This window comes from Phoenix dactylifera, chromosome 4, assembly GCF_051530095.1.
Source record: "Phoenix dactylifera cultivar Ajwa chromosome 4, Ajwa_hap1_PhDact_Kaust_v1.1, whole genome shotgun sequence".
NCBI lineage: Eukaryota > Viridiplantae > Streptophyta > Magnoliopsida > Arecales > Arecaceae > Phoenix > Phoenix dactylifera.
In genome coordinates this window covers 32,202,767-32,216,029 of record NC_143193.1, presented here as the reverse complement: position 1 = coordinate 32,216,029, position 13,263 = coordinate 32,202,767, and positions in this window count along the sequence as shown.

Here is a 13,263-nt window from a genome sequence, read left to right as displayed (position 1 = left end):
TCGTCTCGCAAACCAAACACCCTCCCAAGCAGCCTGCAGCTCTGCTCCCACCGCCGAAACACCGAAGGTACTCCGTCCCCCAGCAGCAATAAAAGTGCCCCGGTGGTCCCTGATAACGAAACCCACGCCCCCAGAGGCACCATCCTCCGCCATACCACCGTCAAAGTTCACCTTAAGATAACCAGGGGGTGGGGGTACCCAAGAAAAGAAACTGAACCTGGACGCTGAAACAGCAGTACAGGTACCCCAGGTGTCCCTAGTCCTCCCAGGTGGATCCGACGTGGTCATCATAGATATCTCTGCTGCCTGCCTCAGAGCTCTCTCCATCACAACCCGTGGGGTCGACCGCCCACCCTCGAATAGACGGTCATTCCTGGGCCCTAGTCAGCTATTCACTGTGAGGTTGCTGTAGTTTGACGAGCATGTGAACTTGGGCCCTAGTCATTCGGGTCCTTGTAGTGCGAATTGGCTGCAGTAGGTTCATTTTGGAATAGGGTTGCATCTAGATGGGATCTATCGACCTTGATAGATTAGAAGTGATCCTATGTGATTTATGAGACTGAGTTCGATAAATTCCTGGCCAGATATTTTGGAAAAAGAGTTTTCCATATCTCGAACTGAAAGTCGTATAAATTTGACATATGACAGACGATGGGGTTTGACGAGATATCCATAACCTCCGTCACGTCGGGATCCATGATAGAGGGACTGTATCATACGCTAACTGCACCAAGAGGTTCAGATATTCCATTCTGCTGGGTTGCCACCACATACTGCTAGGTGTCACTAGTGGATTGTGAGACTCGAAGGCATTCACTTGGTGATCAGTGAACTCTAAGAGTAGAACTGAAATCGTTTCAGTCCACTGAAAGGAGTTTCAGTGATATTGAGATGAAGATCTCAATATTTCTCACTACCAGTCAGAATAGAACTTACGAGATCATACACATAGAGGATTTAATTAGTCAGACTATCATAATTGTGATTTGGAATCATAATAGAAATCAATCATCAATATGATTGGTGATTGAATTAACCCACTAAGTGTTAGTGAGTTAATGGAAGAAGAATTAAGTGGAATTGATTGCAATTGGTTTGCAATTGGGCTGATTTAATGAGCCAAATCAAATTGGGTTCGACCCAAATTGATTTGGGTTCATGATTGGGTCAATTTGATTAAACCAAAGTTTGTGCGGATTTTAAAGACCACATGTCGTTGTAGGATGAATATGACTTAAGTCATGTTCACACTATGCGGACTTTAAAGTCCACATGGCGTCGTAGGATGCATGCTCCCAAATCAATTAATTCTCCTAATGAGATTAGGAATCCTAATATGATTAGAAAATTAATCAATTGATTAAATAGACACATGTCATGCATCTATGAGCACAAGGATTGAACACTTGGCATTAATCTAAGGGTGAGTTATAGTCCCATACTCCTAATAAGATTAGGAGGAGCCCTAAACCCAATCTATAAGAGGGTAGCAAGGGAGAAGTTATGAATTAATTCTCTCCTCTTCCTCTCCACGCCTCCTCTTCTTTCTTCCTCCTTCTCCACGGCAGCAAGGGGTCTTCATCCTCCTCTTCTTCCACGGTAGCAAGGCAAGGAAGATCCACATGCAAGGTTCCTCCTTCCTCTTCCTCCATCGCGAGTAAGGTTGAAGAAGAAAGGATTCTTCTTTAAGGAGGTATGTTGCAGATTTTTATCTTCTAATCTATATGATAGTCATGAGAGGTCTTTGCAAGGAGCTAGCACTTCGGTAAGACCCTATCTCAGATGATTAGATCCTCATGTAGATACCTGTAGAGGCCGGACAATTGTGTGGCTCAAACAGGAACCTAGATAGATCATCAGGCTGCGGTGTTCTTCACCTGCAGAATTTTTGAAGATGAGATCTTCAAATTAATTTCTTCTGATTTTAGTTTCAGTTTTGTGAATCTTAATCAACCTTCCTCAGATCCTAATCTCTCCTCCCTAATGAATTCAAAGATCTTCTGGATTTGGATCTAGAAAAATTTTTGAATTCTACGATCCGAGGCGCGTTCATGCGATGAACGACGTTCCATTCGAATTCCGCTGCGAACATCACATCGAACGGGGCATAACTCAGCACATGCTTGTATTGCTAGGTTGTCAAGCTACTTTTGCCTTGTAACTTTTAAATATTAATGAAACCATTTTTTATTCATGCCTCTTATTTTGTTTACTATGATGTTTAGATAGTAGGAAGTTGCATAGCTCATTTTCATGTGCCTAAGTTGGCCGAGCTTTGTTTAGGCTGCCTTGGCAGCTCGTCATTCATTTGGGCCGATGTGCCAGAGTTCGAGGCAAGAATTGCCTACCTTGTGTGGGGACCTTAGCCCCTATTCTTAGCATCGCTTTGCCAATGTTGTAGACTTGGGCTTTTTTTCGGCAGAGGCATGTAGGTCACATATAAGATGTTGAAGTTCTTTGTGTCCTTGTTTGGACTTGATAAGATGTTAGATTTTCTGGGGTGCGTTTGTGGTTAGCTCGAACCCTGCTCCCCTTTTCGTAGTTGATCTTTGGTCGGTGGGTCATGCCTACGTTGTCAATGTTGTGTAGTTCGGCTTTCGATCTTGGTGCCTTGTCCTCTTGCCCGAAGAGGCAGGTTATTCAGCCCTTTGAGTATTTGGTTGGAGTTCGGCTCTTCATCATAGTGCTTGGTTCCTCTCGCCTGAAAAGGTGGGATGTTTGGGTCATCGGGTGTTTGGTCGTTTGTTAGGAGTTTGACTCTTCGTCCCAATGCTTGGTTTCCCTCGCTTGAAAAGATGGGTCATTTGGCTGGCCATGTATTTTATCGATTAGGTTTTTTTGGATAGCTAGCACTCGGTTGATCAAGCTGAGCGTGCTTCCTCCCATACAAGCCTAACCTTTACTAGGTCTTTCATCATCTTTTGGCTGGTAATAGGCCGGTGGCTTCTTCAAAAGCTTGTCTTAACCTGCAACACTTGAGTGCGACATTGTCGGTGGACTCTTGGGAGACTTGTCTGATATTTCGTCCATGATTTGGCTATTTGGCATCTTGGTTAGGCCCATGGGAATAACGGATTGCTGGTCTCTTGGGTGGGAGACTCATCCGATTTGCGGCACTTGAATGTGACATTGTTGGTGGTCTCTTGGGAGATTCACTAAATATTCCGTCCGTGCTTCGATGCTTTGACTTTCTAGCTAGGCCCACGAGAATCTTGATGGGGGGTCTTTAGCAAGCTCACCCAATCTGTCACTTTTGAGAATTTCTTGGTCGACGGTGATGTATCCAACTTGCAATACTCATCTTTTTTGGAGCATAAAGACAAGCTTTGTTTATCATTAGCAATCAAGGAGTACAAAGTTCAAAAATACAACTCTTACTGGGGGAACAATCGGAGGTTATCAAAATTTAATGCTCGAGGTACTAGATTTTCATCGAGTTGTTCAGGTTGGTATGTTCCAAGTTGGACGACTTCTGCAATTTTGTATGGTCCCTTTCACTGGGTGCAAGCTTCCCATGGTCTTCTTGTCAGATGACCTCAGCTTTTCTAAGGATGAGGTCCTTCTGTTGGAAGAGCTTTGCCTTGACCCAAGAGTTGTAGTATTGGGCCGCTTGTTGCTGGTAGGCGGCCATCTTGATCCAAGCTCATTCTCTGGCTTCATCTAGAAGGTCCAGGTCAACGTGGTGGTTCTCGATCTTAGCTTGCTCGTCATATGTCTCCGCCTAGTAGGATGGAATGCCGATCTTCACAAGAATGACAACTTCAGTGCTAGAGGGGAGGTTAAAAGAAGTTTTCCTGGTCGAGATCCGATGAGTTGTTCGACTGACCTATAGAACACTAGGCAACTTATCTATCTAGAGGCCCTTAGATCAATCAAACCTGGTCTTTAAGTCCTGCAAAATAGTGTGGTTAGTTAGCTTAGCTTCTTCATTTGTTTGAGGATGGTCGACTGGGGTGCCAGTTGTCGATGCCAAGTTTGGAAAAAAATTTGTTGACTCAAAAAGTGTCAAATTTTTAGTTTTTGTCGGTGATGTGAACCCAAAGAATTTTTAATGATAGATGATGGATTTCCAAATGAAGTTTCGCAATTTTCCTCAGCAATCCGAGCTAAGGGTTCTGCCTCGATTCATTTTGTGAAGTAGTCGATGGTGACAATAAGTAAGCTTCTCTACCCAGTAGCCTGCAGGAGGGGACTAAGAATGTTTGTCTCGGCGAATGACCATGGGGTGTTGATTGAAGTTAACTTCATGGCTGGTTGGTGTTGAATATTGGTGATGACCCAAAAGGTTTGATTTTGATGACACAAAATATTTGAGTAAAAAGTTCACTAATCATATGTTTGGAGTGTACAATTATGTTTATAGATAGATAAGATATTATGAACCCAAAACCCTCAAAGTGGAAAGAATGTAATTCAAATTTATGAAGTTCAGTACAAGAAGAGTCGACCCCAAGAACAGTAGGAGCCGACCCCTAAACATCCACATGCTTAAACAAAAGACCTTAGTTTTGGGCAGTTTTAGGAGTTGACCCCAGGAGAGCACGAGTCGACTTTAGCACAATTAAGAAGACTTGCATGCTTTTGTGAGTTGACCCCTGGATCAGTCGAGTCAACCCTAGAATAGTCTTAGGCGAAAGATAGAAGGAGATAAAAAATTGCACATTTACGAGTCGACCATGAAGTATCACATGTTGACTCCTATAGAGTAAGAGTCGACCTCAGCATATGTCGAGTCGACCTCAGAACAGCCGCAGATAGAAGATAGAACACAACAAATATAAGTACTTTCTCGAGTCGATCCATGAAGATCATGAGTCGGCCCCTGAAGAAGTCGAGTCTCCCCCTAAAGAAGTCGAGTCGCCAATCTGCGCCTAACAATAATAACAACTAGTTTTTCTGCAAAATCAAAGTGACTGTTTAACTCTCAACAACTATTTCAGCCTCTCTAATGGTTATAAATAATCTAACTATTTTTCAAGATACAAATGTATGGGAATAGTTAAGGAAGACAACACGAAGAAAGAAGAAAGAGGGAGAAGGTGAAAAACAAAAAAAAAGAGAGCATTAAGAGTGAGCCTTAAAGGTCGCATCTTCCACATATCAAGAGTATTAAGTGCAAAGTTTCTAAGCATTATTCAAGGCCAACCACTGCTTCCATAAGAGCTCCATCAAGTCTCAATCAGCTTATTAAGGAGCTTTAGTTGTTTTAATTGTAAAATCTTATTCTTTATTGTAACAAGTTTCAAAGGTTGAAACTTGGAGAAAGGCCCATCCAAATCATGAATTGGATTGTATTACTATCAAGCCTAGGAGTTTGATTGAGGTGGGTTTGGTTGATTCCCTTAGAAAATCAATCGGGTTGATTGTAAGCCAAAGTAAAACAATAAGGTTGTAATCTTCGGATAGATTATAGTGGAATTTTCAAGAAGGATTTCTTGAAAAGTGGTTGTAAGTGCTAAGTTTGGCAGTGAACCGCTATAAAAATTGTGTGTTTGCTTGCTTTGTGTGAGTCTTCTCATTCCTCTCATATCTGCATTTTCACTTTGACACTCACTGCACTTTAAAAATCACTTTTTTTACACATGCTTGTTAATTTTTTTCTAGGCAATATGGGATATCAAAGCTAGTACTCTTGCCCCCCATTGACTTAATCGTCAAAGAGAAAAGGATCAATGGCAGCCCAAATCAGATCTTCTTTTGCCGAGGGTCAGTCAACCAACTGTCCCTACTATTTAGTGGCATGTACATTTTTATTCAAGCATTAGATTATGACATGTGGGGTGTCATAATCAGCAGACCTCACACATGCACTAAGGTTGTTGATGGAGTGTCCCTTCCTAAGCCCGAATGGGAGTGGGATGAATATGATAAGTAAATGGCTCAGCTCAACACTAAAGCTTTGAATCTTCTTTATTGTTCTCTTGGTGCAAATGAATTTAATTGGATCTCTACCTGAATTTCAGCAAAAGAAATATGGGATAGATTAGAAATCACATATGTAGGAACAAACCAAGTTAAGAAATCTAAGATAAATATGCTTGTTCATAAATATAAATTATTTAAAATAGAATCTAGTGAATCTATTAGTAGAATATTTGCTAAATTTACAAATATTATAAGTGACTTGAAAAGCCTAGAAAAAGGCTTATACTAACAGTGATCTTGTAAGGAAGATTTTTAGGTCACTACTAAGGACTGCGAAGAGAAGATGACTGCCATATAAGAAGCAAAAGATCTCAATATCCTACCATTGGAGGAGCTGCTTAGATCCCTGATGACACACGATTTCACAATGAAGTACAACAATAAGGAGTCAAAGAAGAAGATAATTGCCCTCAAGTCAATACCTAAGGATGAAGAGGGAAGTGAGGAATCTGAGCTGAGGATGGTGAGGAAATAGCCCTGATTACGAAAAAGTTTAGAAGTTCATGAGGAAGAAAAAGGAAAGTTTCAAGAAGAAGCCCACCTCCAAAGGAGAAACTAGCAAGGAGAAGGCAAAGAATCATATGGTGTGTGCTATGAGTGCAAGAAGCCTAGACAGTTCAGAGCAGACTATCCTCTCCTCAAGAAGGATCCCAAAAATTTTAAAAACAAGGCCATGATAGCGACTTGGAGTTAAGCTTGGAGGAAGAGGCACAAGAGACTGCAAAACTATGCCCCATGGCAAATGAGTAGGAGGTATTTTTTAAAACACAAACTCATTTCACTATAGAAGAACTTTAAGATGTTATGCTTGATCTTATGTATTAATTAAGAAAACTAGGACAGAAAAACAAAAAACTCAAAAAGATAAATCAAAATCTAACCAAAGAAAAAGATGACATTCTCCAAGAATTTTTTTTCTTCTAATTGATGAAAATAAAAATATGAAGAAAGAAGTAGAGAGATTAAAACCTCTTGTACATAAATTTATTTTAGGCTTAGTGCAAATAACTTTAGATAGCCAACATGTTGTATATAACAAGGCCGGTCTTAGCTATAACCCCCTGCAAAAATAAAATTTTTTGAAAAATACTTGTCAAATCATCAAATGACTATTCTACTAGTATAACTTGTTCAACTAGGGTAGAATAGGTCACAAATTCTTCACCTGCAAGTCTAGAAGAGTAGGTAAATTAACTATTAAAAAGGTATGGCTCCTAAAAAAACCATAATTACTAACCTTCAAGGACCCAAGAAAGCTTGGGTACTTAAATTAAAGACTTAATTTTTTGTGTTGTAGGTGTCTAGCAGTCTATGACATAAATAGAAAATGGTACTTGGACAATAGCTGCTCAAGATACATGATGGGAGATGAATCACAATTCATTTTTCTAAAGGCGAAGGATGGAAGTGTGGTCACCATTGGTGACTGATGCGTTCGCAAAAATGCTCTCCCAAGTGCAAGAGAATCGCACAAGTAGTATACTCGAAAGTCCGAGATCGAATCCTCAGGGAGCGGTCTATGAATTATTAGTGTAATTTCAGATGCAATTTTCCGTTGATTTTCAGAAATTAAAAGCAAAGAATAATAGGTAATTAAACAAAGTTCAAGAATATAGAGAGAGCTAGGGATCTGGATTCCCCCTTGACAATGTTGTTTTCAACAATTAAATTCTGCGATTCTTGATTAAGGATAATTAGATAGAATAGTTCTAATCATGGAATATATAATTTGAAAATATGAATTCAACATCCAAGTATTTATCGTGCCGGTTACGTCTACGACAAATCAAAAATCAAAACAATCCATGTATCAATATATATAAACCATACAAGATCTATCTAATAAATAAATATGCAAGAATCCAAAACATACCAATGGATATAAATCAACTAGAATAAAAGTTTAGAGTGTACTTGAAGAAAGCAACATGACAAGGGTTCATCCATCACCTTTTGCTAAGGGAGTTAGCAAGCCATTACAAACATCAAATCCTTTGACATCAACTCCCTTGTTTTTTTTCTTCTTTTTTTTTTCTTTTCAGAAACAAGGCATACCCTGTTTCTTTCTTTCTTCCGCCCCCTTTTATAGCCTTCCCGACCTATCAAGTGGAGAATACGATTTTCCGCGTGAGAGGATTAGGGCGGAGGAATGGCCTCTGTGAACGGAAGGAAAGGATGGCACACGGGATGCTTGATTCATGGAGAGGGTTGATCGCGGAAGATGGGGCACTAATCTGCTCTGTGAACGCGGACGGATGAACCGCATGCTGAAGAAACTGATGCGGAGGGCATGGACGCTGATCTCGGCTGGGAGATTGCGGACGGATGAAGCCGCGGACGCTGGAGGGGGCTGATCGCTGGCTCACGGATGGCTGCAGGCGGGATGGAATGCGTGAGATATGTGGGAGAAGAAGATCGGACGCCGTGGATCCGGGATTCCGGAAGATCGCGGATGCCGTGAGCCAGCATCCCGGGAGGCTTGCAGGAGGATGCTTTGCGGGACATTCGGAGAAGACGAACGCGATGGGCTTGGGATTTGGATGACGCACTGGGATGTGGCAGGTGAAGATCACGGTTGGACGCTTGGAGGAAGCTGGGATGCACGAGATGCTGGGAGACTTCAAGGGAGGAGGAGATGGATGCGCTGAACGTGGACAGTGAAGATGGAAAACAACTTATGCTGGCGCTTGGGGTGATGCTGATTTGGAATCACAAAGTCAATTGACTGCAGATGGCTGGAAGCTTGGGTTGCATCGCGGAATATGGGAAGTCGCTCGGGTGCACGGAAGGAGAGTCATGGACTCTGTTCTGCAGTTGGGAAGATGCATTCTTTTTAGATGAATAAAATAATAATAAAAATTATAATAAGTGCTAAGGATAAAATATTTAATCATGCAAATATTAACACCTATTATTTATCATTATTTTGCTAGCATTAGGCTAAGTTAATTGGTACTTAGATCGTACTTTTGTGCTCTCATCACACCCCCCAACTAGCTTATTGCTAGTCTCTAGCAATTAAGAGTAAACAATAACATGAGAGTACAAAAAGTGTTGGTTGATCCTTTGATGTTTTATTAGAACTAATTGCATAAAATTAAGATAAGTACTCACTTTCGTAGGAATCACGATTGCACTTAGCACGTGCAACAAGCCGTTAAACCCCTAGGTTATCCTAGTGGATGAGTGTTGTCTCGTGAGGATTTGCAGTGATGTTACCCACAAACATCATTCATAAAATGATATATAATAACATTTAAGTCAATACACGTGATATATATTTTTCTCAAACATGGCAACTATCAAAGCAAGGGTAATACTAAAGTGTAGTATGCATAAACAGAATGATTTTCTTAGAGCACTAATACCTCCACCACAACATGGTACCGCTTGAATTTTAGGTGCACTACTCAAGTTCATAAGTGTTTACTACAGTTTATTAGAGCCTGATCCATCAAATTTTTAGAATATCTCATGTTGTCTAAATTTGTCAAGAATGGTTCGCATATAGAGAAGGAGCTATCAATCCCAACTAAACATCCAAAGTTCACAAAGTTCCAAATTAATGGAGTCAAACCAACCATTACCACATGTCACTGGGTTCAGTCCGACCAACCCTATTCATGCTTATTTTTATTTTTAAATACATATGACGATTACAATAATCCAACCCCCTTAGGCTCTAGTAAGGTCCACGTAGCGAGTTTTCGACCAATGACTCCTGATCCAGTTGGCTCAGGGCATTAGGTGAAACACCCCTTGGGCTTAATTACTCGAACTAGACTACACCACGAGGTCAGACTTGTCATCTCTTTCTCCTTTTATATATATGTTGCTGGTGGTCCAAACCGAGAACGATTGACACAGCGGTGTGAACGGGGTTCCGTTTGTGTTGCCTTGGTTGGAGTTGGTTGCGCTCCACCTTCCACCGGGAGACCTGCAAACAAGCCTCGCACCACCACTGGGGTAGTGGGGGCCCTCCGACGATCAAGTCAGAGGAGATTGAAGGTGAAGGAAAGATAGTAGTAGCAAGTAAGAGGATGCTCTGGAAGATCTTGCTTACCTCCCCCTTCTCCCCCCAGCCGCATATATACCAGGCTGGGGGGTCCTTCTGGGGGGTTGGTCATCGTGTGGCACGATGGAGTTGCCACTGACATGGCCGTTACAGGGCGTCGTGGGGCAGCGCTGGGTACGGCCATGACAGGGCGTAGTGGAGCTCCGCTTTGTACGGCTGTTACAGGAGATCGTGGAGCAGCGCCGGATACGACCGTTGCAGGGAGTAGTGGAGCAGAGGGTCGCGGCGTGCTTCAGGGGAACAGCCTGTCGTTGTCGAGAGATTGCCGACTCGGGGTCGGATTGCTGGATCAAGGGGCAGCCGACTCGGGGTCGGGCTGCGAAGCCGAAGATATCCGACTCGGGGTCGGACTGCTGGATCAAGGGGCAGCCGACTCGGGGTCGGGCTGCGAAGCCGAAGATATCCGACTCGGGGTCGGACTGCTGGATCAAGGGGCAGCCGACTCGGGGTCGGGCTGCGAGGCCGAAGATATCCGACTCGGGGTCGGGTTACTGGATCAAGGGGCAGCTGTAGTCTTCTTGGGCGCGCGTGCCGGTCACGTGGGGCATGGTGGCTGAGTTCCTCCGTAACAGTAGCCCCCCACTTCCGAGCCTGGAACCAGGAGGGGAACGGGTGAAGGGAGTGATGCTTCGAGATTGCCGCCATCCCTCGGAAAGGCGCGCGCGCTTCGAGCTCCCCGCCTTCTTTATGGCGTATGGCGGTTGTCGCTGATCTGGCAGTCTGCGGATTTCGGCGGACATCCTTCCTTAATGGCGTCGATTCGCCTTTGGGGCGCGAGCGATCCTTCGGCAGCCAGGCGTCCCCTGGCGTCACCGAGGCGTCACCCGCCTTTCCGCCTATTTAACCGGGGGCCCTCCCCCGTCCGCTTTTCTCTTCACAGGCATCTTCGAGTTTCTCCCTTGTGCTGCTGTCGTTGCCGTCGGACTGTTTGCTCGCTCCTTCTTTGATGCTCTCGGAGCCGTTCTTCCTTCCCTTCCGGTGAGTTGCCCCATTCTTCAATTTAGGGCTCTCCATACTTTCTCCTTCCGTATTAGTGTACTCCAGTCGTTCCGGTCCTTTCCCCCTTCTTGACCCCGTCCTGACCGTAGATTCACTGGCCATTAGGTATGGACGAAGTAAGAGCGGACCGCATTCAGTCGGAGCTGGCCTCCGTAGACTTAGATAGGTTCGTGGCTCGGTACCACCTTCCCGAAGCCTGCAACGTTACGCTCCCGGGGCCTGAGGAGAGGATGTCCCATCCTCCTCCAGGGAAGGTCGCCATCAATGAGGGCATCCTCCAGGCCGGGTTCCGCTTTCCCCCCTCGGACTTAGTCGTGCAGGTGCTTCGGGGTTTAAGAGTGGCGCCGACGCAACTGGTGCCGAACTCATGGCGCGCCCTGACGGCCTTCCAGGTTCTCTGCCGCATGCACGAGGTCCCCGCCACCCTGAATGTCTTTTGGGAATGCTACGGCCTGAACGGCCACCCGCAGGACAGAGGGTGGTGGTGCTTTGCGGCGCGGCGAGGGTGCGGCCTCGTCAAGGAGGCTCCTTCCTCCATTCATGGCTGGAAGGAGCGTTTCTTCTTCATCGACGTAGATCCCTCTTGGGGAATCGGGGCAACCTGGGAGACGCCGATGAAGTCCCCGATTGGCCTATCGAGGTTGTCGAGGGAGGAATCCAATGGCGTCGCCGTCTTGAAGGGGTTGGTCGCCGAGGGCCGGCTCCCCCCGGTGGCTCGCCTTATTTTCAAGGATACTTTGGTGAACGTCGGTCTGAGCTCGGTGCCCATCGACCGTGAGCCCGCCACCGCTTCTTCTTTTTCAGCTCTTTTCTCCTCTTTCGTTTCTTCCTTCCATCAGTTTCTAACCACCCCATCCTTTTTGCAGAAGTCGACGACGTCATGCGGTCGGACAAGGCAAAGGCTATCAGTAGGGTGTCCCTACTGGAAGCGGTCCGGAAGAAGAAACGGACTCCTCCGAGCGGGGTCCCCCCGGCGAAAAAGTCCCGTCAGCAGGCGACTCTGACGCCGACAGACGGGTCCAGACCCACCGATCAGGGGGACGCCGCGGGCTCGGACCAACAGTTAACGCCGCATCAGCCCTCCGGTGATGAGACTGCCGCTTTTCCGGAGGCGTCACCCGGGCGCGCCCGAGACGGCCGGGTCGGACGCGATTGGTCCCCAGCTCAGCCTTCGGCTCGGTCGGCTTCGGGTGATACAAGGAGGAGCGCGCCGGGGCCCCGGCCGAGCGGGACCCTGTCGATTTCTGGAGCGGCCCCCGCCCCAAGCACGGTCAGCATGACTCTCCCCCAGGCGATAGGTAAGGGTAAGGCTGCAGAACCACCGTCCGGCTTCGGGAAGAAGTCGGGGTCGGCCTTCACTTTTGCCGGCGCCCGAAACCTCATTGAAACGGTTCTGCTGGAGAGTGACCGTAGGCGGGTCCGGGAGATGGGGATTCCTGACGTCGGAGCTGCCAGCTGCGTCTGTCTCATGTCGGTGAGTGTCCTTTTGGTCGCTTTCATCGTTTATAGGCTCTATTGATCCCCGCCTGACGCCCTCATTTTTCCTGTTTCTTAGCTCGCCCAGTACATGATCCGTCTGGAGGAGAGCCACGAGGAATAGGCGAGGCTCCTGGCGAGGGCCGAGAGCCGACTGAAGGCTGTAGAGGAGGGAGGCCGAGCTACAGCGGGGAGGACGACCGGGGACCTCGAGACGAGGCTCCAGGTGGCTGAAGAGCGGGTACTCGGCTTCGCTGCCCTCGAGAGGCAACTGTTGGAGACTCAGGAGCAACTCAAGGTCGCCTCGAGTCTCGAGGGCGAGATCAAGAAGGCGGAGGAGCGGGCCAAAAAGCAGTCCCGGAAGGCTGCTGACTTCCGGGAGAGGTGGGAGAAGGCCCAGCAGTCAGCCGACAACGCCCGCAACCGAACCCGGTCTCTTGAAGCCAAGGTGGCCGAATTGGGGTCGGCCTTGGAGGAGTCCCGCGCGAGCGACCGGGAGCTTCGTTCGCGCCTGGAGGAGGCTGAGGTTGCTCGCATTGCTGCCGAGGCGAAGCACAAGGAGACTCAGGCTGATCTGCTGAGGGTCTCCTCCGAGGCGGACGACCGGATCGTGGCGAAGGTCTTGGAGGCAAAAGCTCAGATTATGGAGCGAGCAGAGACGGCGCTGGCCGAGAAGAGTGCGGAAATCGGGCGTCAGGCAATACAGGCTTATCGTCAGTCCGCCGAGTTCACCCGTGACATGTTGGAGGCGGTACGGGCCTATCGTCAGTCTGACGAGTTCGTCCGTG